We start from the raw sequence: 24,758 nt of genomic DNA, 5'->3' as shown, positions 1-24,758 counted from the left end.
TAAGAAATAGGAGCAGGAGTAGGCCATCTAGCCCTTCAAGCCTGCCCCGCCATTCTATAAGATCATGGCTGATCTGAAGTGGATCAGTTCCACTTTCTTACTTTCTCCCCATAACCCTTAATTCCCTTGTCTGTCAAAAACCTATCTACCCATGACTTAAATATATTTAGCGAGGTAGCCTCCACCATTTCAATGGGCAGAGAATTCCAGAGATTCACCACCCTTTGAGTGAAGAAGTTTCTCCTCAACTCCGATCTAAACTGCACCCCCCCCTTATCTTGAGGCTGTGCCCTCTAGTCCTACTATCCTTTCTAAGCAGGAAGAATTTCTCTACCTCTACCCTATCCATCCCCTTCATTATCTTATATGTCTCTATAAGATCCCCCCTCATCCTTCTAAACTCCAACGAGTACAGACCCAGTCTATTTAGTCTCTCTTCATAGTCCAACCCCCTCATCTCTGGTATCAGCCAAGTGAACCTCCTCTGCACTCCTTCCAAGGCCAAAATATCCTTGCGCAAGTGCGGCGACCAAAACTGCACACAGTACTCCAGCTGTGGCCTCACCAGTGCCCTGTACAGTTGCAGCAAGACCTCCCTGCTTTTATATTCTATCTCCCTCGCTATAAAGGCCAACATTCCATTCGCCTTCTCGATCACTTGCTGCACCTGCAGACTGGGTTTTCGCAACTCATGCACAAGGACCCCCAGGTCCCTCTGCACCGTAGCATGCTGCAGCTTTTCACCCTTTAAATAGTAATCCCTCCCACTACTATTTCTGCCAAAGTGGATAACCTCACACTTGCTAACATTGCACTCCATCTGCCAGGTCCTCGCCCACTCGCTCAGCCTATTCAGATCCCTCTGCAGACTTTCGACACCCTCCACGCAATTTGCTTTACCACTCATCTTCATGTCATCAGCAAATTTCGTTACCCTACACTCAGCCCCCTCCTCCAGATCATCTATATACATGGTAAATAGCTGAGGCCCCAGCACCGATCCCTGCGGCACTCCACTAGTCACCAACCGCCAATCAGAATAGCACCCATTGATACCAACTCTCTGCTTCCTATTAGACAACCAATCCTCTATCCACGCTAGCACCTTACCCCCAACTCCGTGCACCCTAACCTTCTGTAGCAACCTTTTATGAGGCGCCTTTTGAAAATCGAGAAACACCACATCCACCAGTTCCCCTCTGTCTACCACACTAGTCACATCCTCATAGAAATCCAATTAATTTGTCAAACACGGCTTCCCCTTAACGAATCCGTGCTGCGTCAGCTCTATCAAACCATTCCTTTCTAGATGCCTCACTATTTCTTCTTTGATGACGGATTCAAGCATTTTTCCAACTACAGGCGTTAAACTAACTGGCCTATATTTCCCTGCCTTTTGTCTGCTACCTTTTTTAAACAGCAGCGTAACATTAGCCATTTTCCAATCTTCCGCACTTCCCCGGAATCCAGTGAATTTTGGTAAATAATCACTAAGGCATCCACTATCACCTCTGCCATTTCCTTCAGAACCCTGGGATGCATTCCATCTGGTCCTAGGGATTTGTCCACCTTCAATCCCATTAGTTTATCAAGCACTACCTCTCTAGTGACAGTAATCGCATTCAGGCCCTCAACTCCTACCATCCTTCTATCTTTAACATCTGGCAAACTATTCGTGTCCTCCTCCGTGAAGACCAAGGCAAAAAACTTATTTAAGGCCTCAGCTATTTCCTCATCTCCCACCACTAAATCCCCCCGCTCATCCTCTAAGGGTCCAACGTTCACTCTAGCCAGCCTCCTCTTCTTTATATATTTGTAAAAACTCTTACTGTCCTTTTTTATATTTAGTGCTAGTTTAGCTTCATAGTCTATCCTTCCTTTATCAACTTCTTAATCATTCTTTGTTAATTTTTAAACCTTTCCCAATCTTCTAATCGCCCACTACTTTTAGCCACTCTGAACGCATCAGCTTCTAATTTAATACTCTCCTTTATTTCCTTCGATAGCCACGGGTGGTTATCCCTTCTCCTACACTCCTTCTTTACCATCGGAATATATTTCTGCTGCGTACCGAAAAAGATCTCCTTAAAAATCCTCCACTGTTCCTCAGGATAGGGGGAAACAGATTTAAAACAGAGATGAGGAAAAATTACTTCCCTCAAAGGCTTGTGAATCAGTGGAATTCAAAGTGTAGGGGATGCCAAGATATTGAGTAAATTTGAGATAGACAGATTTTTAATTAGTAACGGGTTGAAGGGTTATGGAGAATAGGCAGGAAAATAGAGTTGAGGCTGAGCAAGATCAGCCAAGATTGTATTAAATGGTAGAGCAGGCTCGAAGGGCTGCATTGCCTACTCCTGCTTCTAGGTCTTATGTTCTTCATCAGCTTTCATGGAAATATCCCAAGGTGCTAAACTAGAGTTAATTACATGGACTAAAAATGCAACGATGTAACATCATAAAGTCAAAGAATCTTTTTCGCAACAGAAGGAGCCCATTTGGCTAATCGACTCCATGCTGGCTGCCCTTGGTGCTATTCAGTCAATCCCACTCATTCCCTGTAGCCTTGTAACCTATTTCCTTCAAGAGCCTTTTGAAATCATTGATTGTTTTCGATTCCACTATCCCTGTGGGCAACGAGTTCCAAATCATTACCACTTGCTGTTTGAGAGGTTTTGCTTCATATCCCTCATGCATTTCCGGATCAAGATCTTAACTCTGTCACCTGGTCCTTGGACCATTTGCTAATGGGGAAAAAAATGTTCTTGTCTACCAGATTTAAACCTGTCATAATCTTATACACCTCTATCAAATCTCCCTTCAATTTCCTTTGCTCCAAGGAAAACAACTCCAGCTTTTTCAATGCAGCCTAGACACTGAAACCCTTCAACCCAGGAGGTAAATTTTCTCTGCACCCTTAAATCCTCCTGAAGTGTGTTGAGCAGAAATAGATACAGTACTCTAGTTGAAGATTTCCATAGTTTTTATTTTAAATAATTCTTTTTAAACTGATATTAATTTTAAGGTTAGTATGAATCGTTTGTATTTTATTTGTGCGTCAGCTATGTCACGCTATCTCATACTGCTCATTCATAGATTAAAATATTCATAGAATCCCTGCTGTGCAGAAGGAGGCCATTCCTCAGAATGCTCATTTATTTGCTCTGCAAGGCATTTGCTACGACTGTAGATGACACTAACTATTGGCAAAGCAAGTATGTATCTTCTTGTTTTTGTTTTCAATTGTCAGTCGCTCACAGGCAATTAGTTCTAACCAGATTACCTGACAAACGTGGCATACATTCTTTGTTCCACGTCAGCAATATAATAACCATTGTGCTCTGGGCCATACATATTAAGCGTACATAATTTGCTCTCCAGGTTACCATGAGACATTATTCACTTCACATTTTATTACAAAACACAATATGATTTTAACTTTGGAAGAATCTGAAAATAGCAAACACTGCAATATTTACATTCTCAGACTGCATGATTACCAAAAGATTACACATTAAGTCATAGGACATTCAACTGAACAAGTGAAACATGCCCGTATTTCAATGTAACTTTTTTTTACAATGATATTTTGCACCACAACTCAAGTAGTCAGGGATCTCAGCTGTAGAACTCTCTTATATTTGCATTTTAAAGGAATTCAAAATGTGCAAACTGTAGTATTGGCATATGTTTTCAAAGTTAAAGATTCACTAAGAAGAACGGTGTCCTAAATAACTGGTGCATTCACAGCATCTTTAATGTGGAAATCAAACAAAGATTGATACCAAAGGTGTTGAAATTAGGAAGAGTGATTGAAGAAGTGGGTTTTAAGGTGAATCTTAAAAGGATGAAGAACAAGTAAGTTATAGGGAGGGAATCCAGATGTCAATGCCTAGATAGCTGAAGGCATGGCTATCAATCCACCCCAATTCTAGGAAAGAAACAGACCCTGGAAAAGGAAATCTCATATCACTTGGTTTTGATACTGCACGCAGTATAACTGCAGTGAAATGCTGAACTACTTTAAGAAGAGTTCCAATTGCATAGCCTGGATACTTTTTAAAACTATCTTGAATTAATTAAAACATTTATAGAGTAGTGATACTGCAAACCACATGCACTAATCATTTAAATTTTAACTAATGCTTCTTAACGTAGCCACAAAGATAAAAAGCTCTTTTCTAGGCAGTGTAAATGGATACCTGAACTCCAACGGAAGCATAAATGCATCATAAAAAAATTTAAATCCGGAAGCCTCAGAAATAGGAGGCTGACAGTCGCGGTGAATGGATTTTTTTTTACTGGAGATAAGTATGCAGTGGCGTCACTCCTCTGTTATTAGGACCACTGTTTTATTTATTACATAAAATGAGCTAGACTTGGGAGTACAGCAGGGAATATCATTTTTAAGTTTGCAGATGATACAAAACTTAGCAACATAGTACAGTATATCTCAAATCTATCCAAAAACTGGACTTTTTATCATGTGCCAGGTATTGATTTTAACTGAAGAATATAACTTACCAGGACAATTCAGCTAGGCACTACATTGGCATGATGTGGGGCCTGAGTGCCACTTCGTTTGCCAGTCTATTTGCACGCTCCAAGCAACCCTTGACCCTACCCGACCCAGCTTGACCTGAACCGCCCATGGCCTCAACCTCCCAACCCGAAATCCGGCAAGATCCAAAACCTAGCATGGCTTCTGTCCAGAGGTTGCCAGTTTTGAGACAGTGTACCTGTAAATAGTGAGGAGAGTAAAAGACTTCAAGAGGGTACAGATAGATGGGTGAAATAAGCAGAAATATACAAGTCCAGTTTAATGCAGAGAAGTGTGAAGTTATGCACTTTGTGAGGAACGACATGGATAGGCAGTATAATCAAAATGGTACAACTTTGAGGGAATGCAAAAACAGTGAAACCTAAACCTTTAAAGTGGCAGGGAAAGTTAACGTGCAGAAAATACATGGGATACTTGGCTTTGTAAATATGAAAAAAAGCAAATTATACTAAGCCTTTATAAATCATTGGTTAGGCTTCAACTAGAGTACTTTGTGTAATCCTTGGCGCCAAATGTTAGGAAAGATGTCAAGGTCTTAAGAGAGGATGTTACCAGGAATGAGGGACTTCCATAATGTGGATAAACTGAAGAACTTGGATTGACTCTCCTTATAGTTTTCAAAAATATGTTCCTCTGGCAAGTGGGTCAGTACAGTAAGAAGTCTCACATCACCAGGTTAAAGTCCAACAGGTTTATTTGATAGTAAACACCACAAGCTTTCAGAACACACTGTTCCTTCATCAGCTGAGTGGAGAGTTCTGTTCAGAAATGGCATATAAAGGCACACAGAGTTTACAGAACACTGATTAGAATGTGAGTCTTTACAGCTAATCTGCTATTCAAGTCTTAAAGGTGCAGACAATGTGAGTGGAGATAGCATTAAGCTTAGGTTAAAGAGATGTGTATTGTCTCCAGACAGGACAGTAAGTGAGATGTTGCAAGTTCAGGCAAGTCATGGGGGTTACAGATAGTGTGACATGAACCCAAGATCCCGGTTGAGGCCGTCCTCACGTGTGCGGAACTTGGCAATCAGTTTCTGCTCAGCGACTCTCCGCTGTTGTATGTCATGACGGTCGCCTTGGAGAATGTTTACCTGAAGATCAGAGGCCGAATGCCCGTGACCGCTGAAGTGTTCGCCAACAGGAAGGGAACAGTCTTGCCTCGTGATTGTCGAGCGGTGTTCATTCATCCGTTGTCGTAGTGTCTGCACGGTCTCCCCAGTGTACCATGCTTCGGGACATCCTTTCCTGCAGCGTATTAGGTAGACAACGTTGGCCGAGTTGCAAGAATATGTGCTGTATACCTAATAGATGGTGTTTTCATGCGAGATGATGACACCCATGTTGATGATCCAGCATGTCTTGCAAAGGTTGCTGTGGCAAGGTTGTGTGGTGTTGTGCTCTTTGTTCTTCTGAAGGCTGGGTAGTATTCAGAGGTCACTGTTTGCTCATAGCTTTGCAAAAGAACTGGAGGTGAACATTTCTTTCCCCACAGAGGGAGTTGGTAAGATCAGGGACATACGAACTAAGAGTATGGCAAAAAGGAGATTCTACAGGAACAGATTCCACAGGAACTTTCAAAGTTTCAAATTTCAAAAGCAATTTGTAGTTGAAGACTAACTTGCAGGGTTTTGGAACTAACAAGTTTCCTTCAAAAAGCTGGTCCAGGAATAACAGGCTGAATGGCCTCTCTTTCTACTGTAAGATTCTACAATTCAAGGTCGATTCCTAATATATTTAAATAAATTAATTATTTTGATTTTTTTGAAAAACATAGGATATTGAGAACCACAGAAATGTAAAGGTTCCATGTCAAAATTTATCAATATCAAACGGATCATTTTTTAATCGGACAGCAATCATAAAATGAAGACAAAAGGCTCAATATACTGGTTACAGTTTCCTGATTCAAGTAGAAAGTAAACGTGAAGCACCACTGTAACATATTGTTTCGTATAATATTGGTTAAGTTCTATCTCCAAATAAAAATCATAATTCAAATGTGAAATTATTCCATAATTTCCCAGCACTATATGCTCTTTGCACCCTTTAGCCTGCAAATAGTGTTTCTGGGATTAAGTCTGAAACAGCAGATCAGACGGCAACATAATTAAGATGAAAGCAAAATGCTGTGGATTCTGGAATCTGAAACAAGAATAGAAAATGCTGGAGAAACTCAGCAGATCTACAATATCTGTGGAAAGGGAAGAGAGTCTGGGTCATCCAGGCTCAAAATCTTTTGGCTTATTGCTGGTCAGCTTGGTTCAGTTAGCAGTAGTTTTGCCTCTGTGCCAAAAGAGGCTTAAACCCATACCAAGGATTTGAGTACATAATGTAAAATGACATTTTACACCTTGATGATGTGTACTGCTGCACTGTTAGAAATTCAATCTTTTAGGTAAAAACTTACACTGTAGACCCTTTTCAAAGTTCAACTGGATGGCAAAGATCAGCTGAAACTCTTCAAAGAACACAGTAATTTTTTCCCAGTGTCTTAGCTAACAATTGACCATCAACCAATATCATAAAAATGGATTAACTGGTTTTCCAAGCAAGAGTGCTTGCAATCTTGTTGTAAACAATTTGTTGCAGCAGTTGCCTATATAACATTGACTGTACTTAACAAGTAATTTCAGTGAAACACTTTGAGATATTTTGAAATCACAGCGAAATAATAAGGAACTATGCAAGTTTTTTTAAAAATTGTTGTCCCTCCCTTTAAATTAGACTTCCCAGTTCCACTTAAAGGCAATTTAGAAGTTTATCTTCATTGTAGAAAAAGATTGTTCAATTTAACCAAACTATCATTAAAAAGTAGTAAATTGTTATATTTAATCACAAGTTGGAAAATGTTGATTAATATTTCAGAAAATCTACATATAATGAACTGGAAAACAATCTTAAGTAAGATAACTAGAATTTTCAGACTGATTAGTGAATGGGCCAAGTCCAGGCAACAATGGTTAAAATAATGCAAGTGTATTTAGGCTTTTAACATACTACACCAGAATCAAGCAATGTATTAGCCCTGAAACAATTGGCCTGCAGCATATACAAAAGTTCCATTCATCTCGCATTGTAATTTGTAGTACAAAAGTCACTCCAACTTCAGTCATTGAGCTCCATTATGTAGATGATGCTTGTGTGTGCATCCAATCTGAAATTGAGTTTCATGTCATTGTTGCCTCCTGTCTAAAGTACATGAGAAAACAGGCTGTTTACTGAACACCCGGAAAGCTGTGGTCCTCTTCCAAACTTTTCCCACAGACCAATACGTCCAATTGATTAAGTTTAATGGTGAGACCCAGAAAATGTGGAACATTTTCCATATCTTGGGAGTCTCTTCCCGAAAAAAGTTGTCAGATGTTGAAATTCATCATTACCGCCAATGTGCCAGCTCTGACTTCGGCTGACTGAAGAAGAGTACTTGAGGACCAGCATCTCAAACTCGAGAACAAGGTCATGGTTTATCAGGCAGCAGTGATCCTCACAATCTAGAGTAGGTACCTCAAAACACTGGAGCCTTGACAAGAATCTCCAAATCCAGTGGCAACAAAGGCGGTCCAACAGTAATGTTCTTACCCAAGACAGCACGCCCAAAATAGAGGCGTTGATCACTCAAAAACAGCTCTGCTGGGCAGATCAATTTGTTCGAATGTCTAATACCAGACCCTGCAGCAATTGCTCTAAACAGAATTTGGTCATGACTGGAGACTCCCAGGAGGACAGCCAAAATGCTTCAGAGATGTCCTTAAAGCACAGTTGACTAGATTAAACATCTCTGCCAGCTCATAGGAGTCACCCACCTATTACCAACCAAAATGGAAAAGATTCATTTGGGAAGGCACTGAACACATCAAAAAAAAAGTTTTTTGAGAATACACAGGGGTGCCAGCCTATGCATCAAAGCGTGCATTATCTTCAAACAACTCATCTACATAGCCCTTCAAGCACCACCTGTCACACATGTGGCAAAGTCTGCCAATTGCACAATGGGCTTAAGTGGAAGCAAGGTATAGCTTAAGAGGGAGGAAGATATTTAGTATATTTCAATTAACACCATTGCAATGGGTTGGCTCTAGGAGCTGGTGAATTTAGCCACAAGGAGAAAAAACAAAGAACTTGAATGAAAATCAATAGGAAACAATCCAAAAATCTATTTCAACTCACTTTGCCATGACAAATTCTCAAATTTGCATCACATTGTTAATGCTAAGTGTACTGCATCTCAGAAACACTTATTGATTATTTCCAGCTAAAAGTTAATATACAAAGGCTATTGCAAACCACACTTTTCAGTAAAAGCTAGAATAGCTTGAAAACTGGAGGAACTTTGTGGCAGCTGTTTCACACTGTTTACAATGTTAGAAAACATTGGTTTTCCAACATCTACTGATACATAACGTTTGAAAAAAAGCATTAGAAATTTACATAAACAAATATCATTGTGCCAGCTTGCCAATGGCTGAGAGATTTAGTGAGTAACAAGTCTTTGAGGTCAGAGAGAACCTCAGTTCAATCCCCAGCTACTCATGTGGAGTTTGTTGCTAATGTCCAGAAGATGGGAGCTGTTACAATGAAGGAAACTACCCAGCACGTTCACTCCCAATTCCATCAAATGATCCTTCAACATGAACATGAATATGGATGTCACACAAGGAAAGGATGAGACTTGACTGCTATGCTGTGCAGCTGATTTCTAGCACCAGAAATGGGTTCTTGAACATGTCAGTTTCTTCAGGAAGGGGAAGGAGGGAGAAAATTGGCACAGAAAGGAGGCAGAATATGGAATGTGTAAACACTTGGAGGTGTACATTGTTAACCTCCTTGTTGTGACTTGGCCTATTTCTCAAAGTAAAAGTTATCTTCTTTTCACTGTTAAAAGGCAACTTCAATAGCAGATATTGAATCTCCTGTGAATCAAAATCTGTGATCTCATATGCCATATTTGTGTGACACATTTAGCAATTAACTCCGAAAGCAATAGGTGAGTCACAGGAGACAAAGTAAAATGTTTATTGTGCTCTGCTGTCTCACCCCCAAACCATCGTCAGAACAGATGTGACGGAGACAAAGAAACTGGGAGAATGGAATAAGGTCATTACAGGGAGCAGGGTGTAAGGTAGCGTAGTCAAAGTAGCAGTGGGAATTTGTCAGGTTGTACTGAATGTTAAATAATAGCCTATCTCCAGAAATGGAGGCAAAGGAGTGGAGGAAAGGGAGGGAAAAGTCATAGATGGATCAGGTGAAGGCAAGGGAAAGGTGGAAACTGGAAATAAAGTTAATGAAGTTTTCCAGTTCATGGGGACAGCAGGAGGGAGAACCATGACTATCATCAATGTACTTGAAAGAGAGATGATGGAGCAAGCTTGCGTTGGATTGGAATAATGAATGTTCCACAAATTACACAAAGAGCAAGGCATAGCTGGGAGCCATGCAGGTACCCACAGCAATACCTTTCATTGTTTCTGCATTGCATCTGTTCTGGTGATACAAACCTCTACACCTATGCTTCTGACATGTCTTCCTTTTCACTTAATCAAGGCTTTTCATCCAGCATGATTGACAGGATCCTCCACTATTTCCAATTTATTTCATGCACTTATGTTTTTACCATTTCCCTCACTCCCAAAATCATGATAACATTCCCCTTGACCTCCCTTTTCACATCAAACCTTCCATATTCCATAGAGTCCCATGGTGCAGAAGGAAGCCACTGAGTTTGCATCAACTCTCCAGAAGAGCACCTTATCCAGCTTCTCCCGCCACCCCTCTTTGGATACTAAGGGGAAATTTAGTATGGGCAATCCTAATAACCTGCACATCTTTGGACCATGGGAGGAAACCCGAGCACCCGGAGGAAACCCCACACAGACACAGGAGAATGTATAAACTCCACACAATCACCCAAGGTCAGGATTGAACTCGGGTCCCTAGCACTGTGAGACAGCAGTAATATCCACTGTGCTGTCTATTCAACGGATCATGACCCACCATTTCCACCAGCTCCAGTGTGATGCTATCAGTAAACATATCATTCCCTGCTCTGCCCTTTTAGCATTGCAAAGGAACTATTCTATCAGCAACACTTCATACCACTTTGTCTGTGGCACCTTTCCATGAAAATGTGAGAGAGACAACATCTACCCATACCCTTCCTCCCTTCTCACTGCCCAACACACTTTACAAGTATCTCAGTAATTTACTTGTATTTCTTCCAACTTTGCACACTGTAACTGCTGTTCATGATGTGGTCTCCTCTACATTGAGGAAACCAAATGCAACTGCTTTGTGGAATATCTACATTCTATATGCACAACCATGAACTTCAATTGCTTGTCATTTTAATTCTCCAGCTGGCTCCAATCTCATCTTTCTGTCCCACGACATGCTACAACGTGCCAATGAGGCTCAATGTATGCTCAAGGAACAGCACCTTATTTTCTGACTTAGCTGTCTATGACCTTTTGGACTCAACATCAAGTTCAACAACATTAGACCATGACCTCTATTTCCATTTTGTTCTCTTTTCCCTTGTTCTGTTTCATTCTTTACCCCTTCATGTTGCATTTAGATGTTTGCTATGTTTTCATTCATGCCTCATTTGGACACAACATGAGAGGTGAGAGGCCATTTTAAAACACTGGTGAGAGAGAAGGGAGCAGCAGGAGATTGAAAACAGCAAGTGTCTTGAGTAATAAACAATTTGTATGATCACAGTGAAATATGTGTAATTTATTCATAATTGTAAGATTTTATTGGTAATAGTAAGGTCTATGGGCAGCAGTTTATTATGAAATAATTAAGGAAAATAATTAATTAAGCAATACATAATAAAGATAGCAGGACAGGTGATGTGTTGGGACTATGGGATGCCCAGGCACTCCTGGGCAGCAGTGGGACCAAGGGAAAACACATCTGCAGCTTATGACTGTGATTCGAGGAGCCTTGGTTCACAGTCACTGAGCTGGAGGCTGAGCTGTAGACATTGCAATGCATCAGGGTGGGGGGAAAGTTATTCAAGGAGGTATTCACACCCCTTAATTTAGGTAGAACTTTACAGTTGCCCAATGGTCAAAGAGAGAGGGTAAGACTGCAGGTCAGGCAGGTATGGGGACCCAGCATGTAGTGATGGAAGAGCTTCAACTGCTGGGATTGTTCACCAAGTATGAGGTGTTTGTTACCCGTATGGAAAGAAAAAAAACTGCAAGATGTTGTGTGTCTTATGATATAAATACACAATTAAGCAAGCAAGTATTGGAGCCTGTAACAAAGGAAATGTAGCAATTGTGGGGAACTTTAAATTTCATATAGGCTGGGCCAATTAAATTGACAAGAATTGTCTAGATGATGAGTTTGCAGGATGTTTTTGTGCTAGTTTTTTGGAGCAGTACATTGTACAAACAGATCAACCATGATGTTAGCAAATAGCAGAGCATGTTCGAGAAGCTCAATGGCCTACATCTTTGCGTATTTCATGTATTCATATTGAATGTCTAAGGGTAAAGCTATTTTAGATCTAATAAATGAATAATGGAGCAAGGTTAATTAGTAATATCAAAATAAAATATTCATGGGAAAACAGGGACCATAATACCATCCAATTCCATGTCAATTTTCGAACTGGTCATAAGCAAAAATCTTAAACTTAAATACAGCTAATTAAATAGGTATGAGGTGAGAACTGGCTAATGCTAATTAAGTGAATGGGTTAAAAGGTAAACGAACAGTGGGAAACATTTAAATAAACAATTCAAAATCTTGAATAAAGATACATTACACTGAAGAATAAAAACTCAGCAAGAAGAACTCATCCATGGCTCATTCAGGAAGTTATGGTAAGTATTAGATTAAAAGACTTATGATGTTGCAAAAAACAGTAACCAGTATGAGGATTGGGAGTGTTTTAGAAACTGCAAAGGGCTACCAAAAAGTTGATGTAAAGGGGAAAAAAAACAGAATGAGAGTAACCAAAAGAGAAAATGCTGGAAAATCTCAGCAGGTCTGGCGGCATCAGTAAGGAGAGAAAAAACTGATGTTTTGAATCTAGATGACCCTTTGTCAAAGCTAAAAGGCATAGAAAACGGGAGATATTTATACTGCGAGGGTGAGGGAATGAAAGATGAGTCATAACCACAGAAACTAGGGGAAAAGACTGCTACTGGATGTCCACAGAGAGAATAAATGGTGCAAATGGCGAAAAGGCAGAGAAGCTAAAATGAGATGTTAAGCTGTGACAGATGAAGATATTATTGGGGTGGGGGAGAATGGATGGGACAGAGATAAAATTTAGGAAAGGGGAAGCAAAGGGGAGAAAAGGTAAGAGAAGGGGGATAATGTGGGGGGAAGAAAAATGAAGACAGGCATTAAAGAAATAAAAGTTAGAGAACAGTAAAAAATTAAATAAAGTAGAAAGAAAACAAAGAGGTGAAGGTAGGGTCGAGCAAATAACCTGAAGTTGTTGAATTCGATGTTGAGACTGGAGGGCTGTAAAGTGCCTAGCTGGAAGAATGAGAGGAAACTAGCCAGAAATATAAAAACAGATTGTAACAGCTTTTAATAATGTATAAAAAGGAATAGAGTAGCTAAAGTAAAAGCTGCTCCCTTCAAAGGAGAGACAGGAATTATCATGGGTAAGGAGGAAATGGCGGAGGCTTCGAACAAATATCATGTGTCTATCTGCACAGTAGGAAACACATGTTCCATACTAGAAATAGACAATAACCAAGGGGCTAAAAAGAATGAGAGATTTAGGGAGATTAATACCAGCGGAAATAAAGGCTGGAATTTTACCAGTGCGCCCACCCTGATTCCGGAGGTATGCGAGGCTCAGAGAACAGCATTCTCCATCAGCCTTGGGTGGAATCATATGAAACATGGGCGGAATCATACGAAACTCAGGCAGATGTGCCGGTAAAATTCTGCCCATTGTACTGGAGAAATTCAAGGAACTAAAATCTGACAAATTACCCAGGATCACAAGGCCTACATCCTAAGGTTCTAAAAGAGATAGCTGCAGAGATAGCAATGTGTTAGCTATGAATTTCCAAAATTCCTCTGATTCCTCAGAATGGTCCCAACAGATTGGAAGTTGGCAAACGTTGTGCCACTTTTCAAGAAAGGAGGGTGAGAGAAACAATGAACTACAGGGTTATTAGTGTTTTTTGAGGATGTAACTAGTAAGGTAGATAAAAACAACTAGGGGATAGCGTATACCTGGATTTCCAAGCGGCATTAGATAAGGAGCCACACAAAAGATTAATTAGCAAAATACAAGCTTATGGAATTGGGAATAATATGTTAGCATGGATAAAGGATTGGTTAACAGATAGAAAACACTAACAGGGCTTTTGCATGCTCGCAGACATTGAATAGTGGAGCGCCGCAAGGATCAGTGCTGAGGCCTCAGCTGCATACAATCTATATTGAGTTTAATAAATAGACAGAGAATAATTATCTAAGTTTGCTCATGTTGCCAAGTTAGGTGGAAAGGTAAGCTGTGCTGTGGACACAGAGAAGCTGCAAAGAGACCGATACAGGTTATGAGTGTGGGCAACACAACGGCAGATGTAGTGCAAATGAAGTGTGAAATTATTCACTTTAGTCCTAAGAATATAAAAATAGAATATTTTTTAAAAGGTGAGAACCTTACAAGTGTTGATGTTCAAAGAGACTTGGGTATATTTGTAAAAGGTAGGTAGAGAGTTAGCATGCAGGTGCAACAAGCAATGAGGGAGGCAAATGGTACGCTGCCCTTTATTGAGAGAATTGAGTACAAGAATAAATAAATCTCATTATAGTTGTACGGGATTTTGGAGAAACCACACTTGGAATAGTGTATACAATTTTGGTCTCCACATTTAAGAGGCGTAACAGTAAAAGTTGACAAATTGGTTCCTGGGATGAAGGCTAAGTAAATTGGGCTTGTATTCTCTTTAGCAGAATGATACACAACTCATTGTAACCTATAAAATTCTGAAGGAGTCTGACAGGGCGAACGCTGAGAGATTGTTTCGATCGGTCAGGTAATCTGAAACATAGGGGCACAGTCTCAGGGTAAGGAGCCAATCATTTAGAACTGAGATGGAGAAATATCTTCACTCAAAGGGCTGTGAACCTTTGGAATTCTCTACCCCAAAGGATTGTAGATGCTCCATCTTTGAATATATTTAAGGCTGGGATAGACACATTTTTGGTGTCTCAAGCAATTACAGGACATGAGCAGCAATCTAGAAAATGGCATTGAAGCCCAAAATCAACCATAATTGTACTGAATGGCAGCCCAAGCTCGTTGAGCTGTGTGGTCTACTCTTGTTCCTATTTCTTATGGGCACTTATTTACTTCTTTACCTTATAGATAACTACTATCTTTGGCCTGTTGCATCAAGAATTGTTTTATTATTATGCAAATATCCTGTCCTCCATTCCATCACAGGCCTTTGGCTTTCTTCTTCATGCCCCCTTCCCCCCCCCAACCTCCTCCACCCACTAGTTTACAAACTTTTATCTTTCTTGGTTAGAGCATACTTGGAGCACTGCATGCAAAGAGATGCCCTCGCAAATGGGAAATAGATTGTTTAATTAAAAAACTTCAGCATGTCTGAACAAGTCTTGCAGCAGGATATGGTTTCGAACAGAGAAGTGGCTCACCACCATCTTCTGAAGAGCAATTAGGATGGACAATAAATTCTCACATCCCGTCTGCTATAAAAACTGCACTGAATGAAGTATGCCTCAAAGCTGAAACTGGGAAGTGGACTGAAAGTATCATCGAGGCTAAATTATATGCATTTCAAAAGCAATACTAGCTCTGTGTTTACAACTGACTTTAAAAATGTCAGAGGAGAAAGCTCCCAAGGAGGACACGATGGAAGTCTTGAATAAAGCACTAGTGACAAAAAAGTGAAGAAGATCGACAAAAGAGAGTTACTGCATCTACAGCTACAGAGTGATGAAGCTGACACCAGAATCTCCTCCCGTTCCATGAAGATCATGATCCCCTTGAACCAAAGAGATTCAGTGGCATAGAAAGAACAGATTTGAGGTTTAAAAAGATATTTTCGCTGTTAAGTACCGGCTTTAATCTTCTGCAGTTTGTTTAATTGACAATCAATGTGTAAATTCTGCAGTTTCACTAGAAGGTTGTGGGCAACTTGCTTTTTCTCTTGAGCTCAATGGCAGATGGGGGAAAAACCTCCCACTTACGACAATTAGAATTCATGGCTTCATGCTGCTGGACAACTCACACAATAATGAGATGCATATTAAACTTGCTGTTATTTTGACAGAAAGTTCTATCCCATTAAGTCTAATGTCTATATGCGCAATAAATTTGTTACGGAGAATGGTTATCCTTCAGTATTTAACCACTTGGCCTTATCCAATATTTGACTTGCTTAACTGGAAAGTTATTTCCAGCGCTAAACTAAAATCCAGTTCTGGTTGATAATTTAGGATGTTTAAACAGCTATTTCTGTACTTCCATGATACACTTTATTAAAGGTCATAGGGCACTTGCTTGCAGCATAGATATTTTTAAAATTTGGAAGAACTTTATGAAAGCAGGCTGCAATTTAATCCCATTCTTTTGTGTTAATGTAGTGTCACACTACCCATTCAAAGACTGCCTGTGGGAAACTTTATTAGATCCTTTAGCTTGCAATATTGAGAATCTATGGAATACATATTGGACAACATGTCTGAAAAATAATTCTAAACCACTATTCTGTTGCCTCTAGAAATGAGACCAGCAGTTAATTAAATTTTCTGAAATAAATTGAGAACTTTGTGCTCACACCAACGTCCCACCAACTACCTCTCCCCCCACCTCTCCAACAGTCCATGATCAGCATAACTGACTTATGCTGTTGGATACAAAAGGTTCATTCTAAGCAACATAAAGCAAGCAAGGCTAAGGCTATTTCTATAAATAAATAAAAAATATTTTAAAATGAATCGAGTATGCAAACAAATGTGTCCCTTCACCATCCCATTCTCATAAATCAATTCCTAGGCTTGTAGAGATGCTGGTTGGTCTATTTCAGCTTGCGTACAAAGTAACTGCCATTTTTGCCAACAAACCAACAGTGTCTACATTTCAAAAGCTGTTGCTTGACTTCTAAAATGTCTTGGGGCATTCTTATGGATAAGAAAGGCAAGTGTATTATTTCTTTTCTAAATTGAATTAAAGGCTTGTCCAGGTACACAGTCTGTTATTTTGTTCCTTGAAGTTTAATATCTTCACTCACCTCAGAATTTATATTTATTTTCTGTAATAAAATCCATTTTAGTATTAGAAATTACTGCGTAGAAGAATGCTATTCATCCTATGTGGCTTGTGGTTATTTTGATGGACTGGTCTGATCCCATTTCCCTTTCCCTTTTCTGTTTTTTTTTCAAATACTTACCCAATTCTCTTCAAAATGACATCACTTTAGCCTCAATTGTGAAATAGGGTAAATGAAGAAAAACTCTTATAACTTCCTCTTCAAAACTTAAGCATCATAAACTTCTGCTATTGTCACTCCTACTTTTCTCAGTCTTAATATATCACTTTTTCTTGACAGATCTCTAAAATCTTAAAAACCTTGGAATGAACTGGGCTACAAAACCACTAATTGATAGAGGGCAGATTTTAAAATTCAAATGCAAGAACAAGTAATTTATTTGTTCTTGGATAGGTCAATTAAAGTAGAGTCTACTTCTAAAATTCAGGCCATTTAAAAAAATGAATCCAGTAATTTGAAGATAAGTAACATAACAATATGGATATTTAGTGTTTAAAATAATCTCATTTGAATGTTAAGCATTGTAGTACTATATGTCTCAGCTAAACTTTTGTGCAACATTATCTTGGTCAATGGTTACATACCTAGTACGGGTTTACTTTTTTTTAGTAGGATGCATAATACTTCTTGTTTCACAATCTTTTCCAATTTTGCTTAACGCCTTCATACCATGTGCTCCCTAACTTCTGACACGAATGCTGTTCAATGGATTAACTGGTAAATTGTCAGTATTTTGGGGGCATGATGAACAATGTCTGACTTAACTGAAAGCACTCTCCATACACATACTGTGACTTCAACTGAAGTATTCACACAAGTGTAAACACTATGTTCATTTTTCTCCCTCAGCCATCAGAACTTGAAAAACAAAACTGCTATCTAGATTATACACACTGCAGCACTTATTATACACATCATCAAAATATATTCAGCACAATCTGACAAACCAGAAAAAACTAGGGGCGGGACTTTATGATCCTGCTTTCCACTGGCATCGTCAATGGACATCTGGTTCAGCCACCAAATCTCCCAAGGCAGGTCCCACCACGATGGGTCTGAAAAATTACGGTCCACATTTTTGAAACATATCTTCCAGTACCTGGATGCATTTTTCCTGATTGTTTCAGGTTGCTATCCAGATTAATACGGCTTCAGCCATGATATCTACCCACGTACCATTTTTGCGTGGTCTACAAACTTGAGCACTGCACAATATTTTATGTACCTGGCAAGTACTTGGTCATCTACCAAAATAGTTCCTCTTGAAATGTATTTTGAATGATTCAGAATAAAACATCTCGTGTGCAGTGTCAGTCTTGCTGAGACAAGAATTATGCTCAATCAGTACTTCTGGATTAAGAACTAATACGACATAAGAAGGTGCTTAATATCTGAAAGGGTGTAATTTGAAGGCTAGTAGCAAGGAAATGTTATGAATCAGAGCTTGCTTACTTCTTCAGCTACAGGACAACTTTTAATTTAAAGTACCACAATTCTGGTGCTGTACTGGAAATTATTTACTGTATCCACTATCATTGTGTTATCCATTATTATCCCTATAATTTTCTCCCCTCTTACCCCAAAAAGTAATACTCATAGAAACAAGCAGGGCAATGACGTCAGATTAAAAACATGAAGGAACACAGCAAATGGTACTGACGAATAAGCCAACAAGCATTTGGATTTGTCAGTCTGAGCAAGATTAGTATCAACTCTGTGTCTGAAACAGACTTTGAAAATGTCAGAGAAGAAAGCTCCCAAGAAGGATGCAAAACAAGCCTTGAAAAAAACACTACTAGTGAGTAGCACAAAGTGGAAAAGGTTGAGAAAAGTGAGTTACTGCATCTACAGAGTATTAAGAATATTCACTTGACACCAGTGTCTCCTCAGTGCCATGGGGATCATGGTCTCCTTGATGAGCATTTTTTGGAGTGTTTTTCATTTCTGTTTTCCCACCTGACCATTGCAAATGAATGCAACATCATCTCCTGGATGATCCAGACTGCAATGGACTGGCTGGTATGCAAGGGGTTGGCCAAGCCATAATGGAAAGGGCAAAACTATTCACCAAACACACGAGTTCTGGATAAACCACTACATTATACAGAAAAACTGTACCAGAGAACACTAATCCAGGTTAGAAATACACATGCTTGAACCAAAGTGAACAATGTAGCTGACTATGAGGTTCACTTCCATAATATTCCTCAGTGACCAAAACTAATGTTAGAACATAGAACACAACAGCTCAAATAGGCCCTTCGACCCACAAGTTGTGCCAATCATATCTCTACCTACCAGGCCTATCTATAACCCTCAATCCCATTAAATTCCATGTACTCATCCAGAAGTCTCTTAAAAGACCCCAGTGAGTTCGCCTCTACCACCACTGACGGCAGCCGATTCCACTCACTTACCAACCTGAGTGAAAAACTTACCCCTGACATCTCCTCTGTACCTACTCCCCAGCACCTTAAACCTGTGCCCTCTCGTAGCGCCTTAAACCTGTGCCTTCTTGTTATTCAAGGCTTGGTGAAATTGAAGTCACCAAGTTTATATTAAAAAATGGATTTTACAGTCTGTTACAATATTCACCATCAAACTTTCTAATGTCTTTATTTACAATAATTGATGATTTAAAATTAAATGCAATCAGAACATAGTATATATATTTTTTGGTGGATACTAAGAAATATACAAAGAAACAAGAGCGTTCGGGACTATATGTTACAATGGTTTAAACAATGACTTTGCACTTGCACAGTCAAGACTTAAATGTAATCTAACTGATGAGATAAAAACTCTGCTGATCATGAAAGTTTTATCCAAAATTAGTTTGTGCAGTCTCAAATTGGTTGCTAGGTGGTGAATGTTAATTGCATGTCATCATGACCAGGAGAGAAGGCGTGAGCTGGCTCCCCTCTATTCAACCTCCTCAGTTTGACCCAACAAAAGTTTCCTTTTCATGAGGGCATGCCTTTTCCAAATCATAATGTATTTAACTATTTAAGCTGGGAGCAATAAAGAGCAAGTCAAACAAGATTTTCTGGAGTCAAAGAAAGAGCAAACTTATTAATCATTATACAAAATAAGCATTCGGCCCTAATGCAGTTGGTCACATGCATGTGCACACTTACAAAAATGGGGTGTTCAAGTCCAATAAAAAAGTAAAAGAATATATGGTTCAGTGTTCTTTGATTATCCTTAAGGTGTAGGCTTTAAACACTGTGGCTGATTTGGGTCAGCTGGTTTCTTGGATGCAGTCAGATGTAGACGATGTTGCAATTAATATGAGATATTGGTTCTCTGGAAACTTTCTAATAGATTGGCTTCTTGAACCAGGCAACCAAATAAAGGGCAGATAGCAGCCATAAGCCTGTTTCCTCTGCTGAAGACTTGCAATCGCTCTCTAGTGGATGAGCAGCCTTGCTTCAAAATTCTTCACACATTGCATATTTCTAAGAGACCTTGAATGTGTCATTGTTTCACCAGCTAATATTTTGCATTTTTTTAATGTCTCTTTCTCAGACATTTAGGAATTTCGATGAGATTATAGGAAATGTCTTTCTCTTCACATGATCCTTGGTTGCTTTGTTTGTTTCTCACCTTCACCATGGAAGGTGGCTTTGCATTTTTAAACAATTCACTCTGGCTCAGGCACATCACCACACACACAGAAAGACAGAGTAGGTCAAAACAGGTTGTTACAGTTGGAGATATGTAATGTGTACCATGCGTCTGTAAATAAAAACTTTTAATTGCATAAAGACTTGGTTCCAGTGTTCTATCCTTCAGATACCTACCTGGTGTCTGAGTTCTCACACTGATCCTAAAAAAGGAAATTGCTCGTAACATGTAACTTTATTGACCTCAGTGGTGCTAAGAATAGAAAACTTCACTTTGGTGTAGTTTTATTAGCTTTTCTGGTGTTGGGTTTAAGGCATTTTGCCTAGTTATATTTGACCCAAAATAATTACAATGATTGACAAAATTAGAGAAGTGTTACATTTACACTGATCCAAATAATAAGTATAATCTATAACTTCTGCAACAAGCATACATTCTAAATGACTACAATATCATTCGATCATAAATTAAGAATGCTCAATATCGAAGCAATAAGTGAGAAATCCATGACACTGTTTAAATAGTGGTAGTCAATAGAAATTGCAAATCTCATTTAGACTGGGCAGAGACATAATTCAGTCCCTATTTCTAGGATGTTCTATTTTTGTGCTTGTGTTCATTATAAATTTGAACATCCACATTTATGACAATAACTACCCATATAAACTTGTTAACCTACAATTGCATCCTCCCAATGGTGTCCATCCATTATTTGGAAGTGTTACTGTAGTGTGACAAGTTTATTTTAACAGTTTCCAATATAAATGTGAACAAACAAACTTATGACAAAAGTCAACAGTCACAACCACAGATATTTTTTAATACATTGCAAATAAATAATATAGCAAGTTACACCAGGTTTGTGTTTGTGGAGCTTTCATTGTGCAAATTGATTATCATGTTTTCCACATTAAAACTGTGATTCCACTTCAAAAAGTACTTTATTTGCTGTAAAGTGCATTGGGTCATCCTTTGGTCATAAAAAACACTATACAAAGGCAAGTCTTTCTTTTTTATGTAGGAAAAGTGTAGTTTGAAATGTTATATCAGATTTTTATATGGATTATGAAAGTCAATTACTTCACAGAAACTCCACATGCAGAGTTGGTCATTATAACTTGTTTCTGCTTTGGTCATAGTTCTAACTGGGAAAAGCAAGCACAATCATAAGAGTAAACTGAAGGGCCCAAAAGTCATTTTGATTTTTGTAATTTAGATTCTAGGTTCATACAAGTTTGCTCTTATGATTATGATTTGAGGCCCTCAATGGACAAATGCTTTACAATATATAATTCTAACTTTGACACAATCTTCACATGCTCTTTTTTACTGCATGAGTATTTTTGTAATGCCTCTAGCTGGTGCCTCACTAGGAATTTTATTAAGTGAACAGATACACTAATAGTTGTGTCATAGTTGATTTAGCAGTTCCAATCCACCTCTGGATGGAGCTTCAAAAGCTCCACTTAACTACTGCAAAACCATCATTATACAGGTTCAGGGGTTCAAAATCCTAGAATACAAATAATCTTAGAGGCTGCCTACCTCTACCAAACACACAGATTGCTTTGAATTTTTATTAAATAATTTTAATTTTGTTTCTAGCTATATACATTTTCCTAATATTGTGCTTCCAAGCCCTTTCTGAACACTACCTTGAAAATTCTAATTACACCTTGTTAAATGCTTCCCCATACACTATAGTTTTTTCCACTTCCAACTCATTTACTCTCATGATTTTCCTTACTTTTCCTAGTTGGAGCTATGACCAAGGTGGAAACATATTATAATGGCCTCCCTTGCATCTGGGAGATTGACTGGAATACAGCTCAACAAACTGAAGTACAACAGATTGTCACTGATTAAAACACAACAGTTCTCGTACCAACTTCTTCAAACGTATGAAATATCAACCCTGGATTATGAAATTATCATATCAGTCTACAGAATGAATTGCAGAAAATGGCAAATGGCTATGGGCTGTTGGAGAACTAAGTAATCTTTGCAATAGAGCAAAGAGCAGTTTATTCAAAATAAAATGATCTTCATACAAATATAAAATATCTACAAAAGTGACAAGTTATTTTATGATCTCATAGTTATCGGCATAAAAATCATAACTTTGGAAACCTAAAGAAAATTGAAGGAAAGATCAATATCTTTACATGAGTAGCGACTTCAATTCAAGATTAAGTTTTGCATTTCATTGTGTTATGACATCTAGGTTTGTGGACTTTACATGATCAACATGCAAGTAATTTGTTGCAAACTAAATTGCATTATGTTTAACCAAAGCAGACAGGTGAAGTGGACATGAATTCAAAAAAAAATTATGCTTGCAGAATGCTAAACTGATGATAGACCTTCACCATAGTTGTCAGTGGAACTGCTTCAATTGGAACAACAAGCTCTATATCCAAGGTAAAAAATGTTGGTCCTACATTCTTGGCAGAGAAATCTGTCCTATTCATAGCACCATCAACAAAAATAATTGCTATTAAGGGATGGAAGAAAAACATCAGTGAAAGGAAGAAAAGGAAATGGTATGAAAGAATAGATGAATGAACATTGGGCATACTGCATAAATGAAAGAGCATGATAAGGTAGAAAGAAAAATTGAAGAGAACAGAAATCAGGAAATAACTCAACAAGTTCAAAAATGCAAGCTGAATGTTTTGATTATTGAAATATAATTTTTAAAAGGCACAATTTAAACATGCAATGCAATTGACCAGTGCAATCTAAAATCTGTCTGTTACAAATGCATATAAGTAATTTAAAAAAATATTCACTGGTAAGCAGATAAGAAAATCATGTTTAACATCTTCACATGTTTACACCGTGTCATCTCCTTAACATTGCACAGGGAGCCTCTGTGTACCATAAGGCATAGTAGGACAGAAACTAGAATTATTGAACAGTTACTAAAACTTTGGCATAATTTATTTGAAGTTAGCAATATTATGGGAACGCAAGATTACACTGTATAAAATGTCGGAGATTCATTCCTCAGCAAGTTTTTTTATATATTGGTGTTTAGAATTCAGTTACCATACATACATATACTTGAATCATTAGTTCAAAGCCTTTTCTCTCTCTCCACAAAATTGTGTTGAAATGCCATTAAATTTGACATTCTCATATCAAATAGTTGGTAATTTTGGCAAATACCTTGCAAATAACATATCAAAACTAATAAATAATAACACAATCAGCAGGAATAGCGCAGAATTGGTAAGTTACCAAGACTGAAGTACTACAGAATGTGAGAATCTATTATACAAGTGGGTGAAGTGCTTTTAAAAATGTGTTTTCTCAATTTTGCTCAAGGGTATATGTTCTGCAATAAAAGCTCAAAGACTTGGCAAGATCTGCAGAACTGTAGTTGCCATGACAAGCAAATTAATGTGCCATGCACAAAACAGCTGAATTACGACATCTCTCAGACTTCCTGTTTAGATTAGAACAGGTTATCTACTTGGTTGTGGAACAAATGAGCTTACCAAAGAAAAACAACACATCTAAAGTCATTTGGTGATAAATAGGATGCTGTACCTCAGTGAATGCGTGAGAGGCTTGACAGAAATAAATTCTGAGTGAAAAAAGGCGATAGACGTTTAAACAAGCTTTTAGTACTGTTAATGAACCGAGAAGCGATATGACCTCCTAATAACATTTGGATAACTTATAGTATAGTCATGTTTAGAAATTGAAATAGTCTTTAGTTTGCACTGAATATGTCACGTCACGATTTATATAGCATTAAATTTAGTAATTCAAGGAACATTTAAAGTAACTATAGGTATTTACTTTTAATATGATGAAAGGTTAGCTATCATTATTTAATAAAAAAATTAAATTTCTATTTTGATCATTTTCATTAATTAGTACATGGATTAAGTTGTTTGATTCACATTTTTGAAACTCTGATGTTTTTCTCAGAGACCTGAAATGTTACCTGCTTTTAAGAGCAACACAAGACTTGAATGCATTCAACACCTGAATTTTGTTCAACAGTTTTAAATCATATGCCATTATTAGCAAATGAAAAAAAGTTGCGATAGAAGTACCACTTAGAACTGTCAAAACTACTGCCAGAGTTAACATATAGTTGAAAGTCCTTTTAATTAAATAAACTCACTTATTTGCATGAAGATCAGAAACAGTCACGTGGCTTATTTCATATTATCCTTCTGTGCCATAAAGAAAATAATGTTGACTCCAGCAATCAAAGTGTTAACAGGAAATACTGTTACTCCCAAAAGCATAAAGATTGCATTCTGA

The 24,758-nt window shown here is 38.3% G+C and overlaps 1 protein-coding gene across 14 annotated transcripts in view; it reads right to left on the bottom strand.

The window, feature by feature from the left end:
* The window catches only part of hdac5 (histone deacetylase 5), a 303,715-nt gene that overhangs the window by 149,987 nt on the left and 128,970 nt on the right, over positions 1–24,758 (bottom strand). The window lies entirely within an intron of this gene.

Source organism: Carcharhinus amblyrhynchos, chromosome 27 (assembly GCF_965287045.1).
Source record: "Carcharhinus amblyrhynchos chromosome 27, sCarAmb.v2.hapA, whole genome shotgun sequence".
In the NCBI taxonomy this organism is placed as follows: Eukaryota; Metazoa; Chordata; class Chondrichthyes; order Carcharhiniformes; family Carcharhinidae; genus Carcharhinus; species Carcharhinus amblyrhynchos.
This window is presented reverse-complemented; position numbering and strand designations above follow the sequence as displayed.